General features: G+C 41.2%; 1 long non-coding RNA gene across 1 annotated transcript; it reads left to right on the top strand.

Moving 5' to 3' along the window:
- Positions 1 to 4093: 4093 nt before the first annotated feature.
- On the top strand, positions 4094 to 4819 carry LOC114816669. The gene is made up of 2 exons (XR_003764468.1): positions 4094 to 4447; positions 4559 to 4819. It is a non-coding gene; the product is annotated as an uncharacterized LOC114816669 (long non-coding RNA).
- Positions 4820 to 12391: the final 7572 nt, after the last annotated feature.

The following is a 12391-nucleotide window of genomic DNA, read 5'->3' as shown; positions in this document are numbered from 1 at the left end:
GCATGACTGGATATATATCTTGTTTCTGTTTATCATCCTCAATCCCCTGTATCTTTCAAATGTCACCGAGATATTGTTTCAGCCATTTATATTTTAATGCTCTTCCATTTATCCTTCATTTTTGCTGCTACACTAATTTTTTTTTGATTCTTCATAGTTGATTTTTAATCATCTTCTGAACGTTGTTGCTCAGCATGTGTATTTCTTGCATTTTTTTCCCCCTGACTTTTAGGCACTCCCTCTGATGGCAGTACCGCTTCCATTTTAACTGACCAGCCTTTGAGCGATAGGGGTATAAATCAAATTCTATGCCACTCCAGATCTAAACACAATGCTCTCTCGGCTGGGTTGAGACAACTGGAGCATGCACTTCTCTATTTAGTTCTCTGTTCAGCACCCGTTCATCCTCTCGTCAAAGTTAGGGAGGGAGATTTTGCTTCCATTTATGAAGCAAAGATACACCAAATTTTCTTGCTTTCTTTCTTTGGCCATTTCTTTACCATTCAAGCCATCGATCAGATCCGATCAATCAATCGACAGTATTCATATCCAAAACCTAGGTGGCTGAAATCTGAACTGAAAGAGGACAAAAGAAGAAAACCTTTTATTCATTCCTCACATGCTTACCTTCCCCTTGACACATCCCATTGTATTCTTACAGATTCATTTACTACAACAGATGCAGGTAATCTTGCAGTGACATTTGAATATTCATATTTTGGGCCTCTCATCCTATTCATTACTAGAGATTTTCAGCTTTACCTTCTTATTTCTGGAGTTCATTCTTTCTTTCCCCCCCTTCAACTAAGCCTCCCAATCCTATTCACTACTCCCGTCTTGATTTGTGTAATTCACCTCTTTAGGATCCCTGCCTCTTCCCTCCAAACAGAACTCTATTCAGAATGCATACCCCTCCTCCACAGATTCTAGTTTCCCATAGTCTCCTGCATTATATTCAAAATCCTGGCTCCTATTTTTTGCTGCTCTTGCTGAAGGTTTCACTAATATAATCTATTTCTTCAATAAATTACTTGTGCTTTAATCTCTTCTTTTGTGAGTCTGTTTCTAATCTATTTCACTTCTTCAGCTTATCTCTCCAATTTATTTTTTCTCTTATACTCATTTTTCAAAACTCATCTTATTGTACCATTTTTAATCATGCCATTGCACCTTGGTTAAATGCCCTGGAAATACATCCTGTAAATGCCTTTGTACTAGAGTAAACTATGATTACCCAAGGGTTACTGTAAAGATAAAAGGATCATCATTTAGTCTTGAATAAACAGTCTCAGGTTTATAAGCCTACACCCTAGGACCAGAGCCCTGGGATGCAGATAGGCAGTGTCTGCTGCCTGGCCCTACAGTGACTGACCTATTTGCCTCCAAATTCGGCCCATTTTCCTCAATAATATATCAAGTTTCCGCCCTTTCTTCCCACCTTTCCCAAATCTCTCATTTGGTCTATTTGCCTTCCCTTCTTCATAACCTGCGCACTTCGGTCTGTAATCCCTAAATCATTTGTTATTCACTCCACCCCCACATCGCTTAGGTACCTTCTACCGTTCCCCCATCCATAATTAATTTTAGTATCTGTCCCCGCTTCTGGAATGTAAGCTCTCTGTGTGCATGGGTAATGTCTACCAACTCTTTAATATTGTACTCTCCCGAGAGCTTAGTAGGGTGCTCTGCACGCATTCAGTGCTCATTAAATGCCACTGATTGATTGATTGATCCAGGCAGGAGGATGAAAAGCCCATGGTCAGTGATTGACCTTACCTATGGTGATATATAACTCTAGAATCACACTTACAACTCTTTTCATTGTCAATCATTTACCTGATAGCTCTCAAAGGCTCAGATCTAGAGGGACTTTCAATTATACATCCTCTCCCTCTCTATATCATCCATGGTGTATCTGTGTAAGCTCCTCTAGACTAGTAAATTCACTGTGGACAGGGAATGTATCTGTTTATTGTTGTACTGTACTCTCCCAAGCGCTTAGTACAGTGTCTTCTCACAGTAAGTGTTCAATAAATGATTGAATGAATGAATATATATATATAGGCATATATCACCTCCACATCAAACAAAAATGCCCAATCACTGGCTTTAAATCACTCAGCGACCTTCCCCACTCCTACCTTACCTCCCTGATTTCCTACTGCAACCCAGCCCACACAGCTCCTTCCTCTAATGCCAATCTACTCACTGTAGCTCCATATTGTCTTTCTCACCTCCAAACACTCACCCATATTCCATTTCTGGCTTGGAACTCATTCCTTCTCCAAATCCTACAGGCGTTTACTCTACCTACTTTCAAAGCCTTAATAAAAACACTTAGAGAGACCTCCAAAAAACCTTCCCTGACAGCCCTCATTTTCCCTTCTTCCACTCCTTTCTGCATCATCCTTGCACTAGGATTTTCCCCCAGTAATTCACCCCTCCCTCAGTCCCATGGTACTTTTGTACATAGCTGCAATTTAATCTGTTTATAGTAATATCGATCACCCCTTCTGGACTGTAAGCTCATTGTGCACAGGGGACAGGTCTACCACCTCTATTATATTGTGCGCTCTCAAGCGCTTAGTACAGTGCTCTGCCCACAGAAAGCGCTAAATAAATACACTTGAATGAAGGAATGAAGCACTTAGTACAATGCCTTGCACATGGTATATCCCTAATAAATACGACGTCGATTGAAAACTACTTTCTCTTAGTGGTAGATGGGAGGGGAGGAACGGGTGACAGAATGCCGAGGGGAGACAGAAGAAGCAGTGTGGCCTAGTGGATAAATCATGGGCCGAGGAGCCAGAAGATCCGGGTTCTAATTCCACCTACACAGCTTGCCCGCTGTGGAACCTTGAGCAAGTCACTTAACTTCTCTGTTTCATCAATGTAAAATGCAGATTCAATACCTGTTCTCCCTTCCTGTTTGACTGAGAGCCCCATGTGGGACAGACCTGAATCTGGCCTGATGAAATTGTATCTACCCCAGGACTTAGAACAGTGCTTGTCAGGTAATAAGCAGCATGGAGAAGCAGCCTAGCTTAATGGATAGAACAGGGGTCTGGAAACCAGAAGGAACTAGGCTCAAATCCCTGCTCCACCACTTGTCTACTGTGTGACCTTGGCAAATTACTTCTCTGTGCCTCAGTTACCTCATCTGTAAAACGGGGATTAGGACTGTGAGCTCCATGTGGGACAAGGACCATATCCTAACTGATTAGCTTGTATCTACCCCAGAGCTCAGTACAGTGCCTGGCACACAATAAGTGCTTAACAAATACCATTAAAATTTTTTTAAAAAATGAAATAAACACTTAGCACATAAACTAAAGAGGTTTTGTGGGGGTGCTTTTATGAGCAAGCATCAAATGTAAGTGCTTAAATTTGTAATCATCAGAGAGTGGGGCCTGGGGACCTCACCTGGATTTTTCATGACTTGCTGCTAGTCAGAAGATGTGGGTTCTAAGCTCAGCACCGCCACTTGTCTGCTAAGTGACCTTGGACAAGTCACTTAACTTCTCTGGGCCTCAACTGTAAAATGGGGATTAAGACTGTGAGCCCCACATGGGCCTCACCTTGTATCTTCTACCTTGCATCTAGCCCAGTGCTTAGCTCATAGTAAGCGCTCAACAAATACCATTATTATTATAACGAGGAATAGCAGCATTTTCAAATTCGGGTTCCATTTCTCACTCTTCTATTTTTCCATTCTGGTCTCTTTGTGTTAAAACTCTGATCATGTTCCCAAGACTGCATAGCAAGTCGGTGCTGATGGAAAGGATGGCAGTCTCTAGGCCCACACAGGGGCTCCGCTTTTCCCAGTTCTCCTATGAATTAGCTAAGTATTGTTCCCCGTCTTTTCCTAGGAAAATGAAAACTAAGACAGAGTGGTTAACCATCTGCTCGGGAGCCACACAGCCAGCCAGCTGCAGCGCTGAGAAGACCCTCTCTTGGCTCTGATCCCAGCTCTGGGCTCCACGGTGGAAACCAGGGGGCCTGCTGAATGGCGGGGGGGGGGGGGGGGGGAGGGGGGGGTCCTTCGGTTGCTAGGGTACAAGGTGAGGCAGACGTTGGAATACTCACGGACGCTCCCCATGGAATTTAATCCGTTTGAAGGTCTGGGCGATGAACCTTGGAGCCCTGGCCCTCTTTTCAACACATAATTCTGAACGTTTGAATGCTCAGTCAAGGACCCCATAAATTTAACTCGACACCATCTTATAAAGTAGCATCATAAAGAGAAGTTTCTAAGTGCCTGGAATCTGCCAAGCTGGCTAGTCCAACTGGCTCACTCACTATGAGTCAGTAAAAGAGGAACTTTTGCCAAGTCAATCTGCACTGCTCTGACTACCACCATGGAATGTGTGGCTTCCATGGAGACATGTCTTTTATTCGGGATGCTCTTCTTAGTGAAATGCTGATACGTTCGTTCATCGAAAAGGTCAGACTCTGCTTTCACCGTGGCATGAACTAATATTCAGTACCAGTCCCCGAGCGTCTGCTAGAGGCGTGATTAAAATCACATCTGCTTCCTCTGATTATTCCCTTTTAGGAATTCTATTCACCAGCGGACAGGCTAAGGGAATGAGGAGTTGGGATCAGATGTCGTTGGAGATATCTCCGGGGGTATCCAGACGCCTGAAAAGTCAGAAAGTTGAGAGCCAAAGATGTCATTTCTTTCTGATTTGGTCCCTCTCCCCATTCAGACACAAATTCTTGATGAACCTTTCCCAAACTAAAAAAGTGACCCTGCTGCCTGATAGACATACTATCTGGAGTGCTCCCAAAGAGCAATAAAACAAAAAGGATATAAGTACTCTGTGCCTTATGTTAGTAAAACCTGCTTTATGTGAGCAAATCTTGTGCTGTTGAGAATACTAAGTGTCTAAGCACCACAGAACACCTGTTCTTCCACAAGACGAATTGTTCAAGTAAATAGAAACCAGTGCCTTCTTCTTAAACAAAAGTAAAGGATAGCACTGCCCCGGTAATCCAGATCATGGAGAGAGGACACCCCACCCAAAATTCAAGTTATTTCTGAACCTAACAGTTGATTTCAAGAGCAGTGAAATTCAACAGGCTGAGAAGCCCCACGTGAGACAGGGACTGTGTCCAACCTGATTATCTTGTATTTTTCCCCAGCACCTAATACAGTGCTTGGTACATAGTACATGCTTAACAATTGCCATAATTAATTATTATTGACAGGCACCTGGAGAAAAAGTTGGAGATCAAGGAATCATTCCCCGCCGTGAGACGCTTCTCCATTTTGTTTTCCTGCCGCTTCAGCTATTACCGTTTCTTAAAAGAAAGCAAGCAGAGAGTGTGAAGGAAAAAATTAACATTTGAAGGCTAAAGATAGGGGAGAAAGCAAAGGAAATAAAAAAAACACTAAGAAGAAAATATGCCGTGGGGGCTCTCACCAGTCTTGAATGACAGTTATTTTTGTCAGCTTGCTCTTTGCCAGGCACATATATAGCTCTGTCACTGTCAAGACACTATCAACAGCAAGAAGAATGACAGAGAAAGATTCTCATAGTATACATTTCAAAGTGAATCTTTTTTTTTTTCAAAACTAAAATACTACTTCAGTCAGAAGAGTGGCTGGAACAGTAATAACCTGGATATCTGGACTAGTTACCAACCAACCTATATGGCACTTGAGGTAGCTGAGTTTATTGTTACAACTGATATCAGAATTGCCATCTGTTTTTAGAATTGCCATTCCTAGCCAATCAATTTGCTGTTTTCTTTCCATGAAGGGGGTGAGTATAAACATTTGTCCATGGCAGCTCAGAGGGAATAACTTTTGGGAAACTTCTGTGCTCTCATGGAAGAGCTTCTGAAGACCACTATCCACCCAGAGTCACTCAAGGCTACACTTCCAATCCCTTCTCCCTGAGCCTACCGTAAAAATATACCAGATCTTGAGAGCCTGTGTGGCCCTAATATTTGATATCGAGAAGGAAAAAGAATGATTTTGCATTCCCTACATGAGAGCAGGCATTCATTTCTCTCATACCAACTATTGGAATGTTTACTACTTACCCTCACGGAATTAAACGTGTGAATACACTGCTAAATCTTTTAATTATGCCATTCATTAACTGATTCCTCTGTGCTAAATGCAGGGAGAGATACAAGATTTTCAAACTGGACACAGCCCCCGTCTCAATCAGGACTCACAATCTATCATTCCCATTTTGCCGGTTAAGTGACTTGTCCTAGATCACACAGCAGGTCACTGGCAGAGCTCAGACTAGATGTCAAGTCTCCTGACTCCCAGGCCCGGACTCTTTCCACTAGGCTCTTTCCACTGCCTCAACCTCTCCAAAAATTTTGTTGAGAGGCTAAGAAATACTCACTCCACCACATAATTTCAAGTTACACTGTCTTTCACTTAATTCAAGCAGGGGTATTTATTGAGTACTTTGTGGAGAGCACTGTACTAAGCACTTGGGAGAGTACAATAAAGCAGTTGGTGGATACGTTCCCTGTCCACAAGGAGTTTGCAGTCTAGAGTGCAGTTAGGATTGAAGCATGGCTCTGGTCCCTTTCCTAAAGTTTAAATGAAACCTGGAAGTTTATTAGACTCAGAAGGACTCAGCGTTTTTGTTCCAAATTCAGTTTCACATTCCTCAGACTGAGAGCAAATGCATAAATTCAACAATCCCATGGGATTCACTGGCCAAAGCCTTCCTTTACAAAGAAACAAGTCATTCTGAAGCAGTTTTCAACCTTCTCGGAAGGCATAGTGAAATTCTTGTAAGATTTTAAGCCCAACTTTGGACATCTCCCAAAACAGTAATATTAATGGTAGTTACTGAGCACTTACTTTGTACAGAGCCCTTAGTACAGTGCTCTGAAATACAATACAGCAGAATTTGTAGATGCTATTCCCGTCTCTACAGTCTGTAATAACTATAATAATGCTAACCCTCACCAAAATAATAGTGGGATTTGTTTAAACATTTATCATCTGCCAAGCAGTATACTAAGTGCTAGGGTAGATACAATATAAGCAGACCAGACAAAGTCCCTATCTCACTTGGGACTCACAGTTTAAGAGGGGAGAACAGTTATTTTACTGTCAATTTGCAGATGAGAAAACTGAGTCACTGAGAAATTGAGAAACTTGTCTAGTATCCAATAGCAGATAGATGGCAGAGCCAGGATTAGAACCTAGGTGTCAACTCCCACGTGGGCTCTCCCTGACTAGGTTACACCGCTTTATGGATCATTATGTGCCTCAATTTTCTGATCCAAAAGACAACTTTCCAACACAAGTCTTGGGTTTCCACTGCTCATCTGAGGCCACCGAGTGCATCCATTAAATAGCACTTATTAAGAGCAGCACTGCCCAGTCAAATGCAGTTGAAGAGTTAGTGCTTCGGGTACAAGTTCAGTGCCTGAGTGACAGACCTCACATTGTTTAAAATTTTAATCTGAAAATCTGAAAAGTTTAGCTCAGCAGATAGCTCTTGTCTCCAAGATTTAATAGCTTCGCCATCAACACCAGCTTCCCCTTTAATATCAGTATATGACACAGGAGTCATGTCAATCTTGGAAAATTCTCCAGTGTCAAAGGCAGGTCACGTCTCCTGGTGTTACTATTAGATTGCAGTTTTTAAAACTGTGTTTGGAAAAATGAAATTGATTTCCCTTAATTGTTTTTCCCCTTCTAAGGAAAGATGAAACAAAAATGTAAGACAAGGATGATGATAAAAATATAACAGAAGCAGCAGGGATTCAGGTTCCTGACCCTTCTTGTTCTAAAGGTTGAGAAGGCCTAAGGCTGCCATTGTAGGAGCCCTTACTGGGCTGGAACAGAGGAAGATGGGAGTCGCATGGCATTGGGTTGGAGCACCTTCTCTCTCACGGGCTAGACCCCAGCGGTCAAGTATGAGGAGAAAGGTGGAGGGCCGACACTTACTGCCACTGCAGAAGGAATCAATCAATCCATCAGTGGTATTTACTGAGCCCTTACCATGTGCAGAACATTTTGGTAACTGAGCATTTATTCAGCGCTTACTGTGCTCAGGGAACTGTACTAAGCGCTTGGGAGAGTATATAACACAACAATATAACAGACACATTCCCTTCCCACAACGAGCTTGCGTTATAGAGGGGGAGACGGACTTTAATATAAATGAATGAGTTATGGATATGTACATATAGGTGCTGTGGGAAGGAGGGGTAGTTAATAAAAGGAGGAAATCAAGGCACTGCAGAAGGGAGTAGAAAAAGAGGAAATGAGGATTTAGGGGAGGCTTCTTGGAGGAGATGCGCCTTCAATAAATCAATGTGCAATCAATCAATTGTATTTATTGAGCTCATAATACGGGCAGATCACCGTACTAAGCGTCTGGGGGAGTACAGTATCGCAATATACCAGAGTTGGTAGATACGTTCCCTGCCCGCAAGGAACTTATTATAAATAATTTGATTGGACCTTCAATTTACCTATTCTGATTTATTTGTAAATATTTTTATATCTGTCTCCCCTTTAGAATGCAAGCTTCTCACGGACAAGGAATATGTCTTATGCCTCTGCTGTCAATTTCTAGGCGCTTAGTTCAATTCAGTGCACTCAGTAAGAGCTCAGTAAATTCCATTACCACTACCAGCCCTTATCTCTTAAAATTCAGGTGTTAGATTCTGAACTAATTCCAAATCCCAGAGAAAACCTTTATATATTTGGTGTACCGGGATCCAGAATTCAGATTCGCTAGGGATCTGCAAACCTAAGAAACCTTGCTTAGTTTGCTTCTTTTAATAACTGTGGAATCAGCTACATGCACACTATGTGCCACACACTGTACTAAGTCTTGGGATGGATGTAATTAAATTCATGTCAGAAACAGTCCCTGTTCTTCTCTAATGAAATAATGGTCTTTAATGAGTGCTTACTGTGTTCAGAGCACTGTAGTAAGGGCTTAAGATAATATGATAGAATTAGTAGACTTAATCTCCACCCTCAAGGGATTTACAGTCTAGCAGGAGAGCCAGACAAAAAAATAAATTACAGATAGCAGGAAGAAGGAAGAGGGGATATGTACCCGAGGCAGAGCTTAAGAGACATGTTTAGTAAAATATGTACAAAAGTGCTATAGGAAATTGAGAGGATTTAAGTCCTCGTTTGGAGCAGAAGGAGTGAAGATTGAGGTACATAAATAGGGGACATTAGAAAGTAGCCAGGGAAGACCTTCTGGACCAGATATAACATGATAAGGTCTTTGAAGAGGGGGACAGCTGTAATCTGGAAGATTTGAACAGGGAGGGTGTTGCAGAAAAGAGGCAGCGCATAAACATGAATTTGGCAGTGGGGGAGAGGAGAGTGAGGAATAGTGAGTAAGTAGGTTGAGAGGAACAAAAAAAGCAACCTGGGAAAAGAGAGTGGATAAGTAGGAAGGAATGAGCCAACAGAGTGCCTGGAACCCAATGTTTAGGTGTTGTTGCTTAACAGGAGAGGAAAGAACAACCATTTTAAGTTTCTGAAAAGTGGGAGAAGTGTGTAGAACCACGCTGTAGAAAAAAGATCCAAATAGTAAAGTGAAGTATGGACTGGAAGAGGGGAGTCCGGAGACAGAGAGGCTGGGGAGGAGGCTGATGCATTAGTGGAGTTTGGGATATGACAAGTGCCTGGATCATCAACGGTGGACATTTGAAATGAGAGAAAGGAGCAGGTAGTAGAGATTTGGGGAGTAAAAACCGAAAGGATTTTGTGACAGCCTGAAAAGAGGGAGGAGTGAAGGATAATTTCAAAGTTGCATGCTTCAGAGTCAAGGAGAATGGTCATGTCGATTGTGATGGCGGAGTTAGGTGGAGGAGAAAATATGGAAAGGAAGATGAAGAATTCAGTTTTGGATATAGTAAGCTTGAGGTTTCAACTGAACAGCCACGTAGAGGTGTTTGGGAAAACAGGAGGAAGTATGAGATTGCAGAGAAGGAGCAAGCAGGAAGTGAGGTTTATTTGAGAGTAATCCTCCTAGGGATGGTAGTTGAAGCCATGGAAGTGAATAAGCCCGAGGGAGATTTGAATGTAAATTGAGAAGAGAAAGGGATCCCGTCTTGAGGGATACCTCCCTGTGGTGACTTCATGTGCTTTAAAACTGCGGGTGAGAACATGTTCTTTCTTCCAATTTCAAAGATCTTTCCCCTTGACCTAAATGTCAGGGGGATGAGTGTTGCTACTGAGAACCCACGATGTTCTAATTCAGAAACCTTGAATACAGCACTTGGGCCAAGAGGTTTAAAAAAGCACCTAGCATTCATTCAACTCAATCACTCACATTTATTGAGTGCCTACTGTGTGTGGAGCACCGTACTAAGCATTTGGGAGAGTACAGTGCAGCAGGGTTGGCAGACACGTTCGCTGCCCACAAGGAGCTGAAAGACTAGTAAAGTAACCAGAACTGAGTCTGTGTTCAATTAAACGGAGTTGTTTATAATAGTGCCAGTTAACGTATTTAGTAACATAGCTGCAAAAATGCATTTTCTTCAGAGGATAAAATGTGACGGTCTTGTCTGCTCTCTTAAAATTCAAATTTCTCTCCATTAGCATCACATTACCAGAAAATGTATTTGCTTTAGGAAGTTTGCATTAGTTATATCAATTAATCAACTGCATTTGAGTGTTTACTGTGTGCAGAGCGCTGTATTAAGCACTTGGGAGACTACAGTATAACAGTATAAGAGAGTTGGTAGACACCTTTTCCTGCCCACAACAAGCTTATGTTACACAAATTCTCAAACTTGAAAAAAGGAAGACAATATCTACATATCCCAAATATTTCTGGTGATATAAATTATTAACTCTGCCTAATTATGGACACAAACTAAGCTTGAAAAATTCTATACTACTTTTTCTAACAATTTTCACCCTTAGGTATGGATGGTGCTAAGACAATTGTCCTGATCAAAATCGTCCCTTTCGTTTTCTGATCAAATTGGTCTTAAAAACATATGGTTAAGGCAGTGGACCAAAAAAAAGTTACAGAACTCAAATTAACCAGGGAAAATCTATTTTTAAAAATGACAAAATCATCCTTTCATCACAACAAATTTGGATGCAATGTGGCCAAAATCTCAAACGTGAGAGTGGTCAATGAAGCATGAAATAGGTTGTCAAAAATACAGTCTAAAAATATGAGTCCATCAGAAAAAAAAAATACCGCAATGTGCTTGTAAATCTAGTACATAGATTTATTTAGAAGATCAAAATTATCTCCACCTCATCATGGATGAACTTACAACTTTAGGTGTAACAGTTTGCTGCCGAGACAAAAATCTCTTCTTTATTAGACTGCTCCCAAATATTAAATACTTTACCCAGGAATAATCTGAAACCACGGCATGCTTCCATAATTAGTCCATCACTTTTATTTACTTCATGTATAATACATAACAACCCACATCGTGAAATAAATTAACAGCTAAATGTCAGGCCTCTCCACCTCATCTCCTTATTTTGGCCATCTGCTTAGATGCTCAGACTGACACCCACTGGCAAAAGGGAATAAATTGCCTAATGAAAAATTACTAAAGGAGAAAAGTTGTTGCCAAAGAAGATCCAACCTAAGGCTTTTCTCTGTTTATCCCTACCAACTAAATCTTGGCACTTTGGCATTTAAACTATTAATTATTGTTGCACTTCATAGCAGCTTTGTATGGTGCAGGAAGTTGAACTATAAGTTCTCTATATGGATGGTCCTAAATAAAGCTCTTCAATCAAATTTCTTGAAGTTGGTGCTGTAGTCTCTTGTCTTTCTATTGGGGGACCCATTTAACCTTCCTCCCAAATTTATAAAGAATTTTATTACACTTGGTTCTCCTAAAATGCAAGGGATGAATTTTTGTAAAACCCCACATTTTGAAAAGCTCGCGTTAGAGTAGTCACTCTGGCATATGGGTATAATACTATACACAGACCTGGATTGGAAGAAGCTTGGTCTGTCAGACGAACGTCACCTCATTTCTTAATCACGTTCTAGCTAAAACACCTAGTGAAAACCTACACTCTGACAACTGGGGGTATTGTTAAATCCAAGTAAAAAAGGAAACTGATGAAAGACCTGTCCCATTCATTCATTCAATTGTATTTATTAAGTGCTTATGGTGTGCAGAGCACTGTACTAAGCACTTGGGAGAATACGGTATAACAATTAGCAGACACCTTCCCTTCCCACAATGAGCTTGCAGTCTAGAAAGGGAGAGAGGCATTAATATAAGTGTCCTCTCTCTACTGCTCCAGTTTGTGTGTGTTTATATATGAGATATATATATATATATATCATATATATGTGTGTGTATATATTTGTGTTTGTGTAAATGAAATTAAGCACTTTCTATGTATCAAACACTGTTCTAAGTGCCGGGATAGATA

The sequence above is a fragment of the Ornithorhynchus anatinus genome, chromosome 14 (genome assembly GCF_004115215.2).
Source record: "Ornithorhynchus anatinus isolate Pmale09 chromosome 14, mOrnAna1.pri.v4, whole genome shotgun sequence".
In the NCBI taxonomy this organism is placed as follows: Eukaryota; Metazoa; Chordata; class Mammalia; order Monotremata; family Ornithorhynchidae; genus Ornithorhynchus; species Ornithorhynchus anatinus.
Note: the sequence above shows the minus strand (reverse complement) of the source record. Positions and strands in the feature narration are given on the sequence as shown.